At 41.3% G+C, this 18,751-nt stretch overlaps 1 protein-coding gene and 1 long non-coding RNA gene across 2 annotated transcripts in view; one reads left to right on the top strand and one right to left on the bottom strand.

Annotated features, from left to right (window-relative positions):
- The window catches only part of SEZ6L (seizure related 6 homolog like), a 447,519-nt gene that overhangs the window by 203,264 nt on the left and 225,504 nt on the right, over positions 1-18,751 (bottom strand). The gene's annotated exons all lie outside the window — the stretch shown is intronic.
- The window catches only part of LOC130281675 (uncharacterized), a 44,674-nt gene that overhangs the window by 18,231 nt on the left and 7,692 nt on the right, over positions 1-18,751 (top strand). Inside the window, exon 4 of the long non-coding RNA XR_008846076.1 lies at positions 2,325-2,402. This is a non-coding gene — a long non-coding RNA (uncharacterized LOC130281675). The remainder of the gene's footprint in view (positions 1-2,324; positions 2,403-18,751) is intronic.

Raw genomic sequence — 18,751 nt, 5'->3', positions numbered from 1 at the left:
CTTCATTCATTACATGCTGTTTTTGGGCTGGTTTTCGGCAGTGCCCTATACCAAAACAACCACATCCTGGCATCACGAACACTGGGGGTTAACAACATCCTGCCCCAGGGTTAACTCCATCAGATCCCGCTACCTACACTGCAACACCCCGTGGTCACCACATCTCTTTTAGCGTCACGAACAGGATACGGGTGTGGGCCTTTAACTATTCAACCACTAGGCCACCTGCAACAAGGAAAGGGGTGTATTTCATTATCGCAAGAGCCACTACTCCTCCCCCTATGCAGGAATGTGTATAGAGAACTGTCCAGGATTGTCGCAATCTGCAACCGAAATTGCACCCAAAAGTGTACAGTACATTGTCAGTGAAATTCTGCTTTACCGGGGCACTAGAAAATTGTCACTCAAGTCAGATTTTAGCAGTGAATTAAAAGTTAATGATCAGTACTGGAGAGGGGAAAGACTCTGTACTGGAGGAGAAATTTTTCTCTGATAAGATATACTACATATATTTTTTTTATATTCGCTTTCACTATTGATTGATAGAACAGTGACCATTTAAGGATTTATTATGCTTGCTTTGTGTACAGCTGTTTCATTTTTTACTTAGAAGAAAGTATAGACATTTTTTTACTGAAATGATACCATAAAGAAGCAGGATAACTACTGATGATAATATTTTTATTATAATGAATGCATTAACATCCATATAAGAGCTTAATAGCATGTGTTAGAAGATCAGGATTACACCATTTTTTACTATTATCTGTTCTCTATTTAGCATTCTGGGGATATGATATCCTAAAAACACTAAATAGAGGCAGATAATAGGAAAAAATGCATCAACAGCAGCTTGTTCATTATTATCAGATGACAAGCGGGTTCCTCCACAATTTTTTTGTGATCTTTTCAATTATGTTTTTTTCAATCTAAATACTGAGGTCAGAAGTCTATTATAAGAAGTTTCTATATAGTCAAATGTTTAAAGGGGAATTCCAGGCAAAAACTTTTTTTTATATATATCAACTGGCTCCGGAAAGTTAAACAGATTTGTAAATTACTTCTATTAAAAAATCTTAATCCTTCCAATAGTTATTAGCTTCTGAAGTTGAGTTGTTGTTTTCTGTCTAACTTCTCAATGATGACTCACGTCCCAGGAGCTGTGCAGTTCCTATGGGGAAATGTTCCCATCATGCACAGCTCCCGGGACGTGACATCATCATAGAGCAGTTAGACAGAAAACTTCAGAAGCTAATAACTATTGGAAGGATTAAGATTTTTTAATAGAAGTAATTTACAAATCTGTTTAACTTTCTGGAGCCAGTTGATATATATATTTAAAAAGTTTTTGCCTGGAATATCCCTTTAAGCTTCTGGCATTTTTGTGCCATTTTTCCCATAGCCTAAGAGAAGGGTCCTACTTCCCCATATCTTTTGTCATACTTGTGTGCATGTCTCCCCTTGTGTATTAGGGGGGAATTGGTGTCCTTGGAGTGTAGGTGTTATGGTCTTAATGTTAAGCAGAAAATCAGGTGCTCAGATGAACAGGAGCTTCTATCTCCTATCTTTTACTGTACTCATTTGGAGTAAGGATAAAGAATTTTTTTATACCAGTCAGATTTTAGCCTGACATTCTCCCTATGACCCCTGTCATTGCTTTAATGTAAGTCAGTGGTGGAGTTTTAACTTAATAAATAGGTTGTCCAATAGCTCTGTCTGCCATTGCGGCTCAGCCCCATTCAGTTGAAGCCCCCACCTTTCCTTCAGGTTTCCATAGATTTAGGTTACCACAATTGAGTAGTTAGAAAAAATAGAACTCGAATGGATCCATTACAAGTCAATATTGTGTACCCTGTTTTATATAAGAAGTCAATATTGTGTACCCTGTTTTATATAAGAAGTCAATATTGTGTACCCTGTTTTATATAAGAAGTCAATATTGTGTACCCTGTTTTATATAAGAAGTATATATTGTGTACCCTGTTTTATATAAGAAACATATTTTCTACATTTATCGGTACATTTGTAAAACTGTAGTTCCTGTTAGGTTGGATAATAAAATGAGGCTGCTTAAAGTGGTACCATCATGAAAAACAACTTTTTTTTTTTTTAAATAACTGTTTATTTATGTAGAAATATTTTCCAAGACATTTTATACACATCAAATAACATGTAAAAGGTAAAGCAAGAAAGTATAAAATCATCTACAGTGTTTTATATGTTGCTCAGACATGTCCACAGATCGCACCTGGTCCCACTCTTGAGACCAATCAAAACTTTTGACATGACTCTACAACATATCAAAAGTTTTTTTTTTTTTACAGTGACAGTGAACTCTACTGACAGACTGGCAGAATACAGACTTCGGAATTTATGATGCAAAAATTCTAATCTGTGAACAGGTCAGCAGAAATCCCATTTAAATCAATAGTAGCTCCATACAAAAGAAAATCCCTGTTTCCCTGAAAATTCCATAGTGTGAACTTGCTCTTAGGTAACAAGTTAGTTGAAGCATCAGTATAGTTTTTGTGAGGTTAAATTTGACCTTATTATTATATTGTGTGTTTTCTATAAACAGACTTTTATGAATGTATTGACCACTGTCACATTGTTCTCTGCTATAGTACTGCCTGGCAGATGAAATATAACAAATGTTCTTACTGTCCACCTGGACTTCCCTCAATTCATGATGACTTGGATACTTCCCGCACCAGATTTTCTAAATGCATATTAGCTTAATTAACCAGAACTAGACTGAAATGCGCCCAGAATGGCTAACTTCCGATTGGTGGACCAGATCGTAAAGCACACACGTTTTAAGAGATTTGTTCATTATATTTTATTCTAGAACCATTTCTAGGAGATAAGCAAAAAATTTGAAGACTGTAAGGGCAAACTGACATGTAATAGATTTTGGAGAAATCTCAACAACTGTCCCATTCATCTAATGTATCCATTACTTCCTGCCAAAACATCTCCATTCAGATGAATGGAACAGATTTTTAGACACAGAAATTTTTGCTACAAAACCGAGTTTGTGAATATCCTCTAAGAATGAAAATAAATGCCCCCTTTATTTTATGTCAATTAGATAATAATCTTTTTTTAGCTATCACTTTAATGTCATGACATGTTAAAAAGTTTAATGTAAAATGTACTCAGATGTTTCTAGTACAGTTTTCCTGGAACTGTCTAATGAAATCTAATACAACATATATACGGTAGGTTTCTTCTATTCTAGAAAAAAAAAAATTAGAAGCCTGTTACCTCCCACAATGCACTGCACCTGTCTCATTTAATGGTCTTCAAGATACTATGATGGTAAGTAAAGTCCAGGCCAAATTATTATAAATGTGACCTGCTAATAACATATCAAAATTGCATTACTATAATGTTAATGCATTCAGTCCAGAAATGTTTTATTCAGAAAGTTCTAAAAGTCTAAAAAATGCAAATAATTATTCTGTTACTTGGCGATTAAGTCAGGCTTGCAGATATTATTACAGGCTCTTTTTTTTTTTTACCCTATGGACATTTGAAGGTCATGGCTATATCACATTGCCTCTGGTGTACCTGATTTTCATAATTTTACCGTAAAACTGAGAGTGGGAATGATAACATACATTTAAATTGAATCTTTTTTATGGGAAATATTTAATGAGAAAGTAAAAACTTTCTGGAAATCTGCAGTTCTGAGAACAAGTCAGTATAGTAAATATTTCAAACTTAAAAAGCAAGGGTAAAAATAAGGCTTTCCAAAATATGATTTCTGTTCTAAATTCTATCCACATCCTGATCTAGAATGGATAATAGATTCCCTGTCCTCTCGGCAGATGCTTTTACCTGCACTCTTTTTATCAGAACAATTTTTAGAAACTGTTTTTTTTTTTTTAGCAAATTAAGTTTTTGGGTAATACTGTAAATGACACTTTAAGTCAAATAAATTCCCCTTATGTTGCCAAAAATTCAATTTAAATTAAACACTAATCTTTACAAAATGTTAAATACATGTAGCCACCAGAATAGAATAATTATTTGAATTAATGTATTACTTTTTGCAGTGTTGTAGTGTGCACAGTGGTCAAATCGGAGGCCATTACAGTTCTTCTCTTTTTAAATAGACAGATCTTTTGCACTCTCTGGCCCTATCCTTGGGTTGAACACCAATATCTGTACCCTTTAAAGTTATGCTCAGGGTTCAATACAGCATGTCTCGGCAATGAAAAGGATGAATGGGTGGGCAGTAGCTGCTTCTGGGCCTCAATCCCATATCTTTCATGTGCCATTTATAACACTGGTCTCTTATGGAGCAGATGTGCCTTGGGGCCTCCTTACGCACCAGGGCCCCGGTGTGACTGCTACCACTGTGCCCCCTTTAATTACATCCCTTGTGGTGGGTTCTCAAGGAAAAGAGAGAAAGCCCATTGTGTAACCAAATTATAATAAACGACTATGGCCAAGTGAGCTAGTATGGTGGACAACAGTGGTTATCACACACCTTCCTTGGCCCAGAAACTAAAGGCAGGCGAAGAATGGGGTAAAAGAGAAACCCTGCACACATTTACTACACATAAGTATTAAGAAACATAGTAAAGTTTTCAGTTTTGGCTGGGGGTGCACTTGGGGTTATCTGACTAAATACATTTATCATCTATCCATAGAATAGATACGTGTTTATCAAACTGTGGCACCTCAAATGTTATAAAACTACAACTTCCAGCATATCCGGACAGTCAACAGCTGTCCGGGTATGCTGAAAGTTGTCCCTTTGTAACATTTTAAAGGACAACTGCAGCGGAATTACACTTATCACCTATTCACAGGACCCCCCTCGATCTCCCTAACGGGGCGCCGGCATTAGCGCCCATGGTGATGTAGTGTTGACCTAGAGGTTGACGGTGACGCCCCGTCTCCTCCCCGTCCCCATACAGTTCTATGGGGGATGCGGGGAGGCACGAATGCTGCCTCCCCGCCTCTCCCATAGAGATGTATGGAGGAGGCGTGCCGGCCGCAACGTCATGCTGCGGCTGGCATGCCCCCTGCATGGGAGAGCCACGGTCCCGTACAGGAGATCGATGGGGGCCCCAGCGTTCGGACCCCCCGCGATCAAACACATCTTGAGGATAGGGGATAAGTGTTTGTACCGCTGCAGATGTCCTTTAAGGAGCCACTGTTTGAAGACCACTGGAATAGATGATAACTATATGATTGCTAGGGGCCTTTTTGGTGGGACCAAAAGGCATTGATCACTAGAACAAGGTTTCGAGGGTCCCATTTCTGCTCACTACACAACGGTTACATAAATAGGGCAATGGTGGCCTACATCAGCTGTCACTCCATGCAAAGTCTATGGGACTAAGAGAACTAACAGAATTATCTGGTAGCGCTAAAAACACACGTGCCTAACCACACATCGAAAGGCTGCTGTGTTTATCGCACCATAATTACACACCTAGCCTTTGTTAGAAAACGACCGATGCAATGTGACCTACCACTTCTGACAAACCATAATTCTAGTGAAGTTTCAGAACAAACTACATACACTAAGAAACAGCTGTAGAACTACTGATAAAAGAAATAGAACATATAATTTGGGTATAATATGCACTACATTCGCTTGAGTTGTTTCTTATGAGCAATATAGGCTATCACACTCCAGTGAATACACCTCATACCGGGCTGTAATTCCTTTTTTATTGTGCTGATTTTTTTCAAGTTCATAATAATAAGAAATACATTTGCCTCATTCGGTGAAATACATTTGCCACATACTGAAGTAAAAGTCAATCCATTTTTTTCTCATCAGTCTGTGAAAATGCTGCATATATAGTAACCTCGTATTTAGCCTTATTTCAACAATATGTTTTTATGTTTGCATTGTTCTTTTTGGGGCATACCTGCATCAGTCACACACGTATTGGCCCACCATTCTCTTTTCCCTCATGCACAGTAAGAATACTGATCCCATGAGTTCCTAGGGAGAAAGTTTAATCTCCAGTGGTATCAGTTAAGATGTTGGACATTACTCTGAGCCGGATAGACACATTTTCCTTATACAAGTGAGTATCTGTCAGGTGTAGTACTGTGACATCACAAGTGGGTTCTTATCAGATATACTAGTGTGAAAACAAAAGTGGGTTCTAATCAGGTATATTAGTGTAACATAACAAGTGGGTTCCTATCAAGTATACTAATGTGACATCACAAGTGGGTTCTAATCAAGTATACCACTGTGACATGACAAGTGAGTATCAGTCAGGTATACTACTGTGATATCACAAGTGAGTTCAAATCAGGTATACTATTGTGACATCACAAGTGAGTATCAGGTATATTACTGTGACATCACAAGTGTGTTCTAATCAGGTATACTACTGTGACATGACAGGTGAGTTCTAATCAGGTATACTACTGTGACCTCTGGGGATGAGCGAATCAAATCTGACGAATCCGAATTCGTTACAAATTTCAGGAAAAATTTGATTCGTAATGAATGTGAATATCGCTACGATTCTATCGTGCAAATCGCTTCATGAAACTCCATTTAGTGCGGTCCAGGGCATCTAAAATGGCGGATCCACATGTGAGGATATGGGGCAAGGAATCCTGGGAAGGCGGGAACAAGGGTAGGTGGGATGATCCTGAATCACTTGCAGCATGCAGCCAATCAGCAGCCAGTCACCCCTATATAATCGGCAGTCATATTGCGGCCAGTCACTTCAGCCTTTTTCACTGCAGAGAGATAGATAGGGACAGACAATGCTGTGTGTTGCACAGAAAAGCTTTTTTCCAGCAGCGATTCACCTCCTTGTCAAGTCAACGAGATGGACAGAGGGGAGTGTGTGTTTCACAGAAAATCATTCTTACTGCAGCGATTCACCTCCCAATCACTGTCTACAGGGTTCTATTACAGAGAGGGACAGAGAGCAGTGTGTTGCACAGAAAAGCAGTCTTACTGCAGCGATTCACCTCCCAGTCACTGTCTACAGGGTTCTATTACAGAGAGGGACAGAGAGCAGTGTGTTGCACAGTGTTTTGCATAGAACAGCAGAGATTCACCTCAAGCACAAATCCTGCCTAGAAGCACTGATAGGGAATGGAGTGAGACTGAGAGAGAGTGCAATTTTGGGTGTAGTACACAGCAACTGTCTGCTGCAGCACTGGTGTGTACTGCTGGTGTTGTGCACAAATACTTTTTTAAGCGTACTGTAGCGCATTTTTCTCCCCTCATAAGTGCACACCACATACGTACATCTAAGTGGTGAACTATTTTGTTCCTGTTAAAGTCTCAAGGGCCTAGATACTGTGAAAGGCCAGGCAAAAGTACTCATTGGCTGGTGTTGTACACAAATACTTTTTTAAGTGTACTGTAGCGCATTTTCTCCCCTCATAAGTGCATACCACATATGTAAATCTAAGTGGTGTACTATTTTGTACCTGTTAAAGTCTCAAGAGCCTAGATACTGTGGAAGGCCATACAAAAGTACTGACTGGCTGGTGTTGTGCACAAATTTTTTTTTAACTGTACTGTAGCGTATTGTACTCCCGGCATCAGCTAGCGGTCGTGTCTCGACCAGCAACCCATCTGCCATCATCAATTGGTTAACAGGGTCATCCACTTCATCACAAGTGACATCTGACACCCCCAGTCAATAGTCGGTGGGTTCCTCAGACACAACCCTCAGTTGGCATGGCCCGTGAGCAGTCCCTGTCCTCCCATTGCCTCTGTCCTATGCTGTTCCCTCCCCCACAGAAGTATCTTATGCTGTGGATTCAGCTCCACTATTTAATGAGGATGATCTAGAAGACAGTTAACAGCTACTGCCCAGCCAAGAAGTGGAGGAGACATCCCCGATTCCTATGCTAGGCGGGCAAGTAGTGATGAGGAGAGTGGCGTGGGAGGTGGTGTTGCGAGCATTCAGGCTCCTGAAGCAGATACTGTTGAGGAACCTGAGGAGGAGAAGAGGGTTGCAGGATTCCCATGAGGCAGCAGCTGAGACAGCAAGGTGGTAGCTTGTTTGGCGGTAAGCACGGTGGCGGAATTGGATAGTCTGTAGCCAAATGTACCTGGGGTAGAACATCTGCTTTGCGGCAGCCTACCTTCCCGGGAGGTAGTGAAACTGGGATTACTGGAGTCGGCGGCAGTAGCAGTCAATCAGAGCAGACTGTTGGTGGGAAAATCAGCTACTCGGCTGTGTGGCAGTTTTTCATCAAGCATCCGGAGGAGGTTAACATGCAATATGTGTCGGCCGAAGGCGAAGCGTGGCCAGGGTCCCAATGTTGGCACCACGGCATTCCGTCTACATATCCAGTGTCACCATAAAGCAGAACCGTGGCTCTGATGTGGTGGTCCAGCCTGCTGCATTATCCAGTGGCATGCCGCTCCCTGTTTCAGCCAGCCAAGGCTTCACCACCTCAGCCGAAGGGAGCTGTGTGTCATACCCATCTTATGTTGCTCCAGATGCTCCTGCTCCTCCTACTTCGAGACAGTCATTCCGCAAACAATCCATCGGCGAAGCCATGTCCAGAGACAAAAGTATGCGCCCACTCATCCAATGGCGCAGAAGCTGAATGTGCTCCTGTCCAAGTTTATGGTGCTGCAGTCCCTCGCTTTTTAAGTGGTGGACTCTGCACCTTTCAGAGAACTGATGGCTTGTTCCGAGCCGAGGTGGAGAGTGCCAAGCCGTTATTTTTTTGCAAAGAAGGCAGTACCAGCCCTGCAGAATTTTGTGGAACAGAAGGTTGGCCTGTCCTTGAGCCTGTCGGTGTGTCAGGGACTATGGTCAGGGACAATGCATGTCCTTTACAGCCCACTGGGTGAATGTAGTTTCTGCTCAGCCACAGCAACAGCAACTTGGACATGTCAGGCCGCTTCTGCCTCCACGCTCTCAGGCAGTTGGTCTTGTGACAGTGTGTGACTCCGGCTCCTCATCCTCCACCGTGTCCTCAGCCTCCACTGCACAGACAAGTTCAACGTGTTCAATCTGGTTGTCAAGCGGTTCCTGAAGTGTTTCCCCCATCTGCAAGAAATCCTAACAATGGGAAGGAAACTTTGCATGCACTTCAGTCACTCGTACACCGCAAAGCACACCTTCCTTGAGCTGCAGCATCAGAACGGTATCCCCCAACATAGTCTGATTTGCGACGTTTCCACACGTTGGAATTCCACCCTCTATATGTTGGACCGACTATACGAACAGAGAAAAGCCATCAACGATTTCTTGATGATCCAAGAGGATAAGGGTACTCCCCTTGGTAACTTCAATGTCATCAGTGGCAGCTCATACATGACACCTTTCATCTACTACTAAACGTGTTGAAAATGATGGCTGGTCAGGGCACTGGAGACGTGGCCCCTACATCTCAATGGCCACATGAGCCCTGTGGGGGCTGAACTGGAGGATGAGGGGGAGGAGCACAGTGGAGCACAGTTTAGGTTTAGGTTTTTCTAGTCATCTGACAGGAGAGGAGGAGCAGGAGCAGCTAGAGGAGCTAGAGGGTTATGAGGAAGGCGAGACACAGGACCCAAACACACCGTGGCAGTATGCAGTGGAGATGCAGGCAGGGAGTCCCTCCTTGTCAGTTGCACAAATGGCACAATGCATGCTCACTTGCTTGCGTAGTGACTGCAGAATTGTTCCCATTCAGTAGCAGGATGACTTCTGGCTCTCTACCTTATTGGATCCTCGCTTGCTTCTGGCACAAAATGGGGGCCTTTTTTTTTTTTTTTACACCCACTGAGAGGGAGGAATAACTGACCTACTACAGAGACATCCTACGTAGTCAGTTGGCCGATGCCTTTCTGCACCATCATCCATCCTCTCGCAGGTCTGACTCAGGGGGCCCTCTGCGCTCATGACTGCTGGGGAGGGGTGGGGTGGCAGGAGCAATACCAGCTCCATTAGCAGCTGCCTGAGTCTACAGTCTCTGATGAGTAGCTTTCTTCACCCGCATAGTGAAGCAACTCATCAGCAGCAGATAGACCTGGAGCAGGACCTGAACCAGCAGGTGATGGCATACCTTGACATGACCATGCCAACACACCTTGAAGATCTGCTGGACTTCTGGGCAGCCAAACTTGATTTGTGGCCGCAACTAGCAGAGTTTGCCCTGGAAAATCTGTCCTGCCCGGCCAGTAGTGTGCTATCAGAGTGGGTGTTTAGTGCGGCAAGGGCCTTAGTAACCCCAAGGAGAACGCATCTGTCCACGAAAAATGTGGAGAGACTGTCCTTTGTGAAGATGAATCAGGCATGCAACAGCCAGGATTTCCACCCACTAATGCCTGATGCATCAGAGTAGATTGACCATGGTGTCACACCAACACTTCACAAATATGTATAGTGAAAAACATGTTTAAGGTGCTGCTCCTCATTTACAGACATTCCTTGCCACAAGTAAGTATTGAGGATATGCATTAGCTAAAACTTAAATGTTTTTTTAAATCAAACAAAAGGAAAGGTGTGCAAAGAATACCATGTGCCGCCTACACCACCAAGTATTGATGTGATGCAAAGACCTCTAAAAGGTGGAAGGGTACAACGTATAGTCCATTGTAACCAGTGGGGGTAAAAACTTCGCCTGTAAGGCCCTACTCTCGCATTATTAATTCCCTTCTTTGCTAGCGTTACTCGCCCTAAAAAGGGCGGCCCACACAGGAACCTCTCCCTATGTCCCCCTACAAACACTGCCATTTCCTGGGTTTTTAGGTGGAAATAGAAAGAGTTTCCTGTGGGGGGCCGCCCTTTTTAGGTTCAGTAAGACTTGCCAAAAAGGGAATTAATAGGGCGAGAATAGGGCCTTACAGGGGAAGTTTTTACCCCCACCTGCTACAATGGGCAATATGTTGTTCCCTTCCACCTTTTCGAGGAAAGTGTTACTCGTCTTAAAAAGGGCGGCCCCACAGAAGAAACAATCCCTATTTCCACCTAAGAACCCTGGGAAATGTCAATGTATGTAGCTGGAAATCGGGAGAGGTTCCTGTGTGGGGCTGCCCTTTTTAGGGTAACACTTGCCATGAAGGGAATTATTGCGAGAGTAAGGCCTTACAGGGGAAGTGTTTACCCCCACCGGTTACAATGGACCATACGTTGTTCCCTTACACTTTTTAGAGGTCTTTACATCACATCAATACTTGGTGGTGTAGGTGGCACATGGTGTTTATTGCACAACTTTCCTTTGATTTGATTTAAAAAAAAATTTGGGGCGCATATATTTTATTCTAAGCATATTATTGAAATTTAAGTTTTACATAATGCATATACTCAATACTTACTTGTGCACGCTAACACTTTTACAAAAAAGACCGTTTTCTTCTGCCTACCTGCCTCAGCTACTATTCTGATCCTGCCACCTGCCTGATGCCACACATCTGATGTCAAGTTCTTTTTTTCACCCACTTTTGTCACCGGGTACTGGTATTGCCACACACCGCACCACTCTGTCCCCAGTCTCTTTCAAGATTCTTGATGCTGTTGCTGCCACCTCCAGGCTGTTTCATTCTGCCACCATATGTTCTCCTCATGCTGATGCCAGCTCCAAGCTGTCTCATACTGCCACCATATGTTCTCTTCATGCTGTCGCCACCTCCACACTGTGTCATTCAGCCACTATATGGTCTCTTCAGGCTGCCGCAAACTCCAGGCTGTGTCATTCAACCACTATATGCTGCTGCCAACTACACGCTTTGTCATTCAGGCACTATATGGTCTCCTCATGCTGCCACCACCTCCACGCTGTGTCATTCAACCACTTTATGGTCTCCTCATGCTGCTGCCAACTAAATGCTGTGGCGTTCAGCCACTATATGCTGCTGCCAACTCCGCGCTTTGTCATTCAGGCACTATATGGTCTCCTCATGCTGCCACCACCTCCACGCTGTGTCATTAAGCCACTATATGGTCTCATCATGCTGCTGGGACATTACCTAAAAAATGTTATGGTAGCACTAGCTATAAAAAATCTTCAATTAAAATTTTAAAATGTATCTTTTAATTTTTGGAATTGTGAGGTTCTCTGGTCTCCTGATGCTTCTGCCACCTCCAGGCTGTGTCATTCAGCCACTATACGGTCTCCTCATGCTTCCGCCACGTCCAGGTTGTGTCATTCAGCCACTATATGGTCTCCTCATGCTGCCACCACCTCCACGCTGTGTCATTCAGCCACGATATGGTCTCCTCATGCTTCTGCCACCTCCAGGCTGTGTCCTTCAGACACTATATGGTCTCCTCATACTGATGCCACCTTAAGGCTCTGTCATTGTGCCACTCTACAACAGTGATTCTAATAGCAACGTCTCTGATCTGCATGTCATACTGAATAACAGTATTATTTCACTAACCCAGCACACACCCAATGCATGGTACAGCAAGGCAAAGTGTTCTAAACCCCTATTGAGGCTCTCTGTTGGCGAGAAATAGCCGTTTTTAATAGTGATTCAACGCAAATAAATTCGGACCAAAAAAAATTTTTTCGGAAAATTTGGCGAATCGGCCAAATAAAATTTTTCTAAAATTTGCTCATCTATAATGACATCGCAAGTGAGTATCAGTCAGGTATATTACAGTGACATCACAATTGGGTTCTAATCAGGTATACTACTGTGACATCACAAGTGAGTATCAGTCAGGTTTACTACTGTGACATCACAGGTGAGTTCTAATTAGGTATACTACTGTGACATCACAAGTGAGTATCAGTCAGGTATATTACTGTGACATCACAAGTGGGTTCTTATCAGGTATACTACTGTGACATCACAACTGTTTTCTAATCAGATGAGCTGCTGAGACATCACAAGTGAGTTCTAATCAGGTATCCTACTGTGACATCACAAGTGGGCTCTAATCAGGTATCCTACTGTGACATAATAATTGAGTATCATTCAGGTATACCACTGTGACATCACAAGTGTGTTCTAATCAGGTATCCTACTGTGACATCGCAATTGAGCATCAGTCAGGTATACCACTGTGACATCACAAGTGGGTTCTAATCAGGTATACTACTGTGACATCACAAGTGAGTATCAGTCAGGTATACTAGTTTCTCCTTCCATACTATATACGCACAAACAATTTCACAGTTGGAAATCAATGGGCTCAGGGGCTACTGTCTGTTAGTGCTGCTCATGTGTCTTCAGCCTTCTGTGACTGCACCTCTTGAATAATAAATAAATTAACATAATTTCTATGCTATTTTATTTCCATATGAACATTTTGCATGATTACTACATGATTTCTGATTACTGCTTCTTTTGTCCTATATATTTCAATATGGAAACAAGAATTCTTGCAATGATGAGAATGTTTTTAACTTTATCCATGTTTATATGATGATCAGCTATAACAATAAAATGTAGATTTCAATCATGCTATCAAAACAGGACTGACCTATCAAGGCATGAACTTCACAAAACCTCTAAGGCTCTGTTCACACGATAGAATTCCAGTGGGGAATTCTGCAGAAAAATTTCACACAGATATACCGCAGCAGCAGAGTCCCATTGAGTTCCCACGCCAGATGTTTCTTGCATGGAAATTCAGATTCCAGCATCTGCAGAAAGAATAGACATGTCTATTCTTTCTGCACAGTCCACACAGAAATGCATTGTCTTCTATAAATGGCACATTTCTGAGTGGTCCCAGTGCCAGCATGCCTTGCTGGTTCTCTGCTGTCAGTGGAATGTATACATGGAAATTTTCCAATGCGAACATTCCACCATGTAAACATAGCCTAAAAGTGTCCTGCGGTAAAATGATAGCAACAGTTCCTTGAATGTGTATTCCAGTGTTTCACAATTCTTTAAATAATGCTGGCGCAAAAGAAAAGGTTGTACTTACTTACCCTGCTCCCTTGCAGTTCTAAATGCGGAGGTTCATGAGCAAACTTCAGAAGGGCCTGTACATGTGCTTTCATAAGTAGGGGGGCCTTTTGGATTATGTAAGATATCAACCTGTCATGGTATAGTATGTTACCAATTGTTTTCTTGGTTATTATGGTCTTAGCTGCCTTGAGATTATTGACAAAATTCTCCTGTGTAGTTCTGGGCTGATTCCTTACTGTACTCATGATCATTGAAACTCTGTCAATGAGATCCTACATGGAGCCCCCGACCGAAGGAAATTGACAAGTATTTACTGTTTTTTCCATTTGCAAATAATCGCACCAACTGTTGTAAATTTCTCACCAATCTGCTGAAGTATTATTTTATTTGTTTACTAGGGAGGAACATGAGAACATAGGTTGAAAAAACTGTTCAGGTAAGCCAAACGAAAGAAACAAATGCACTTTAGAAGAATTCTACATTTTGGTTAGAAATACCATAGAAATTCACTTAATATTTAGTTATTGTCAGTGAGGAAATGTAGTATTTAATATGAATTATACCAGTTTCGTAATATCATGCCACGAGAATGTCTGAGAAAGACACCAGGCCATATTTCCGGTCTGTCTATGTTGTGATATCAGTACAGGTCACAAGGTTTTATGCTATAGATAGCAACATAACATGTGATCACCGGCATACCATTGCTGTGTTTTATGGCCATATCTGGGTAATGCAAAACAAGATGAGCTCAGCGCTTTTCTGACTGTAGCCGTAGCACTCTATCTGTATCAAAATTAAATATGTATCTGGGTCACTGTTCCCTTAGTAGTGCTCAGCTATTGCTAAAGAGAAATACAGACCTCTTCCAGATGACTAAGGCTATAATGGATGAGCACTGGAGGGCCATTTACACTGCCAGCTTTGGACAGGGACAAATGCCCTTCTCCATATATTTAATGGTTCACATTAAAGTCATCAGTAAGTCATGCTACGTCAGAATGGTAAAATTGAACAAATTTACTAACCAGTACAGTTTTCATAGGACTGGAACAGAATCTCCATTAGTTGTGGACTGAATAGCAGGGATGTTTGCATCTCTTTTACATAAAAAGGCATTGGCACATTCACAGCTGTGTGGTATATAGATACTCCACATAGATCACGTAGACTCACACGCTATTCTCTGTGGAGTGCTCTAGACATGAGTAAGTCAGCCACAAAATCAATTATGTAGATGAGGAGCTTTGGTAGAGCACACAGCACATGATTCTATCACTTGTCTGTCACTATCGGGAAGATTTCATTACTTAAATGGAGCATTCTCTACAATATCGGATGAAATCATTAGATTTTATAGATACAGAAGACTGACAATCATTGGAAGAACAGTAGTAACTGGGTCAATACTTATTTATGATGTCTCATCCTGGTAATGTTTTTTGTTTCACTTTGCTGTGCTGCTCACTGTTCTTAAGTGGCCACAACACATAAAAGCGCAGCAGGCACTTTAGTGAGTCTGCATCCGGCCGACGAGGATCTGACGTGGGACGTCGCGAAAGGGACATACTTCGGCAGAACTGCGCAGGAGGATGTCAGTGACGTCACTCGTCAGGCCACCGGAGAGGAGAAGTGCTGCACAGGCCAGGTAAGTGTGTCTATGTGTGTCTCTGTGTGTGTGACTGTGTGTGTGTTGGGAGGGGTCTATGTTACCAAATGTGGGGAAACTATGCTACATAATGTGGGGAAAATATGCTACCTAATGTGGGGAATCTATGCTACCTAATGTGGGGAATCTATGTTACCTAATGGGGGGAAACCATGCTACCTAATGTGGGGAATCTATGTTACCTAATGTGGGGAATCTATGTTACCTAATGTGGGGAAACTATACTACCTAATGTGGGGAATCTATGCGGCCTGATGTGGGGAATCTATGCTACCTGATGTGGGGAATCTATGCTACCTAATGTGGGGAAACTATGCTACCTAATGTGGGGAAGCTATGCTACCTAATGTGGGGAAACTATGCTACCTAATGTGGGGAAACTGCTACCTAATGTACGGAATCTATGCTACCTAATGTGGGGAATCTAGTCTACCTAATGCTGCAGATTAATGTGAGTTGCAGTGAAATTTTATGGCATAGTACTTTTTCTTTTTTTGGGGGGGGGGGGGGGGGGAACCAGGCACATTCTTTGCACAGGGGGCCCTCTGCTATCTGTGTCAGCCCCTGGTAACAATTATTCCGCTTGGAAAGGGACATTTTGTGATCCGATCTGGTTGACTTCTAATAAGGCTGGGGGGCTGGAAGACGCTACCAGGACCACCTTAGATTATTTATGGTTCGAATAGCTTGATAAATGATTAAAGGTTTTCTTTAGTATTAACATTTTCATATGAATTTGATTCCCATAGAAATAAATGAGATGATGTGTCAGCACTAGTGTGAACTAAAGGTTTGATACAGACATAGGACAAAAGCATCATAAGGAAAAGATATACCATTGTATTTTGACATTTAAGAATGACAAGTCACTTGGTATGTAGAGATGACCGGCACCTGGTCCTGTCAGTCAACTATTTTCTGCTATTGGGATTCTATTATGACACTTATATAACCATACTTCTTTTTTCTTATTGTGGTATTGTTTTGTGTTGAACATGTGTGTCTTTCACCTCTAAAACAAAGCAATTTTATTTGGCTTAAATTCTCATCCCTTTTGTCTCACAGCAGAGAACAAATGATGTTCAAAAGCGTTAACATCAGAACAGATGATGAAATAATAAGACCTCTGAGCTTTGTACCTATGTGGTTATTTGTGGTGTTAACAAGCAGATGGTTATTTTTAGCACACATTTTTTACTTACAGTGGAATTACTCATGAAGAAATATATTGGTAAATATGGGTATACTTATGGAATACAATGGTAAAAGTCAGCTATAATGTCCAAATGATTAACATAGCAACACATTCTAAATTTCTTGTCCCATGGATTGCTATGGGTCTATTCACACCGCAAGCAGAAATTCTGCCGTGTGAATAGACCCTAAGGGAGTAACTTCGGTAGATACGAAAGTTGATGGATATTAGCGAACTCTACAGACTGCATTTTTTTTTATATAGTGCATACTGCATTTTTCCGATATATATATATATATATATATATATATATATATATATATATATACTTTTTCTACTTGTATTTCACTTTCTTTAATATATTATTTTATTGAGAATGCAATGTACAGGGAGTCTCTTGATTCTTCTTGTATATTGTATTGCTAGTAGAAGTGTTAGAACAAGAAAATGGATCTAAATATAAGATATGCAATGTAAAATATGTTAATGAACTAATAATGCTGTTCTAGATTTCACAAAGGTTATAATCATGACTGCTAATGTTTCCTACTTGCACATGTGCTTTTTAAAATACTTTTGTTGGCTTTTTAATCAAAGGTCAAAGGTTTGGACACACCTGCTCATAGAAGGGGGTTTATTTTTCTCTTTTAAACATTTAGGCATACCAGCTTTAGTATTTAGGAAAAATAAACATAAAAAAGATCCAAATACAGTAAAACTTTGTAGACAACAAGTAACACTGCAAAAAAAGGTAGACTTTTTTTTAATTTTTTTTTAAAGGGGTGATCTTCTAAAAGAATATGTATAGTATATGGTGGAACTGAAAATCTGTCAACAGAAAGAGGTTGTCTTTTGGAAAGGTTTTAATGTCATACGTTTCAAAACTTTTGTATTTTAGATTATACAAACAAGCAACCATTCTTGTTTTCATGTATTATAAACATTTGTTGGCAGTTTTTCTGTGACTCGCCAGTCCATCTTATTCCAAACCATCTCTATATAGACTGTGGAGGTCAGGCAATCTGAATGAGGACTCCATAACTCTACTTTTATGTCAAGAAAACAGCCTGCAGGAGTGGTATTGGTCATTGACTTGTTAAATCTAAATTGACCAGAAGGAATGACATGTCCCTACAGGAAGCTTTGCTGGCCATGGATGTTGACTGTGTTTTCACCATCAATGTGATAAGCAAAGCAACATAATATCATCATACCCCTTCCCTGCAATATCTAAAATATGGTCTCCTCAGACCAAAGGACAGATTTTAAGAAGCCTGATTTCCTCTCTATGAGTTACTTTGACAACAAAAATGTCTCCGAGAGTAGTAGTTTTCATGCAACAATTTTACAAAGAAGGACATGGCAAATTTATCATTGCCTACACTAGGCGAAGACTGTAAAAACAAGCAAAATTTTTGCTCAAGCATCTGTTTTGCGCAAATCTTTTGCAACTTTTTATATTTTTCACCTTGCTCTTTCAGTAGGCGGAGCTTGTGTAATGTGGGTGTGAAAGGAGGCTTGGCCACTTGCTACGGTGGATTATAATTTATGCAAAATTGCAGATAAAATCTACATTGCCTCAGAACCAGCATAGATATCAGAAGCACAGTGGCTGCTTTATTGCCTGATTTCCTAAGCCTGTGCCTCTTAATATTTCAGGCAAAGCAGAAACCAACACACTTCACATCAAGACTGGAGCGTGAAACTGTTTTTTCTTTACAGTGATGCCTTTAACCATCCAGCTCTGCAGGGAAGAGCAGCATAACCCCATTCACATAAATTGGGCAATACTGCAGTTACCTATACAATTAGTTACTTGGGCATGGCTATACAGGAAAAAATAAGGACATAACCTTAGGCAGGGCAGACAAAACCGGCTTTTTTAAATCTGCACCTATCATGGCAACCCATTAAAGGGTTATTCAGGAATTGAAAAACAGACCTAATTTATTTCAAATACCGCTCCCTTTGTCTGTCTCCAGGTTGTGTGCGGTATCACAACTTGGCTCCATTCACTTCAATGGAACTGAGCTGCAGAACCACACCCAACCTAGAGACAGACAGA

This window comes from Hyla sarda, chromosome 1 (assembly GCF_029499605.1).
Source record: "Hyla sarda isolate aHylSar1 chromosome 1, aHylSar1.hap1, whole genome shotgun sequence".
NCBI lineage: Eukaryota > Metazoa > Chordata > Amphibia > Anura > Hylidae > Hyla > Hyla sarda.
This window is presented reverse-complemented; position numbering and strand designations above follow the sequence as displayed.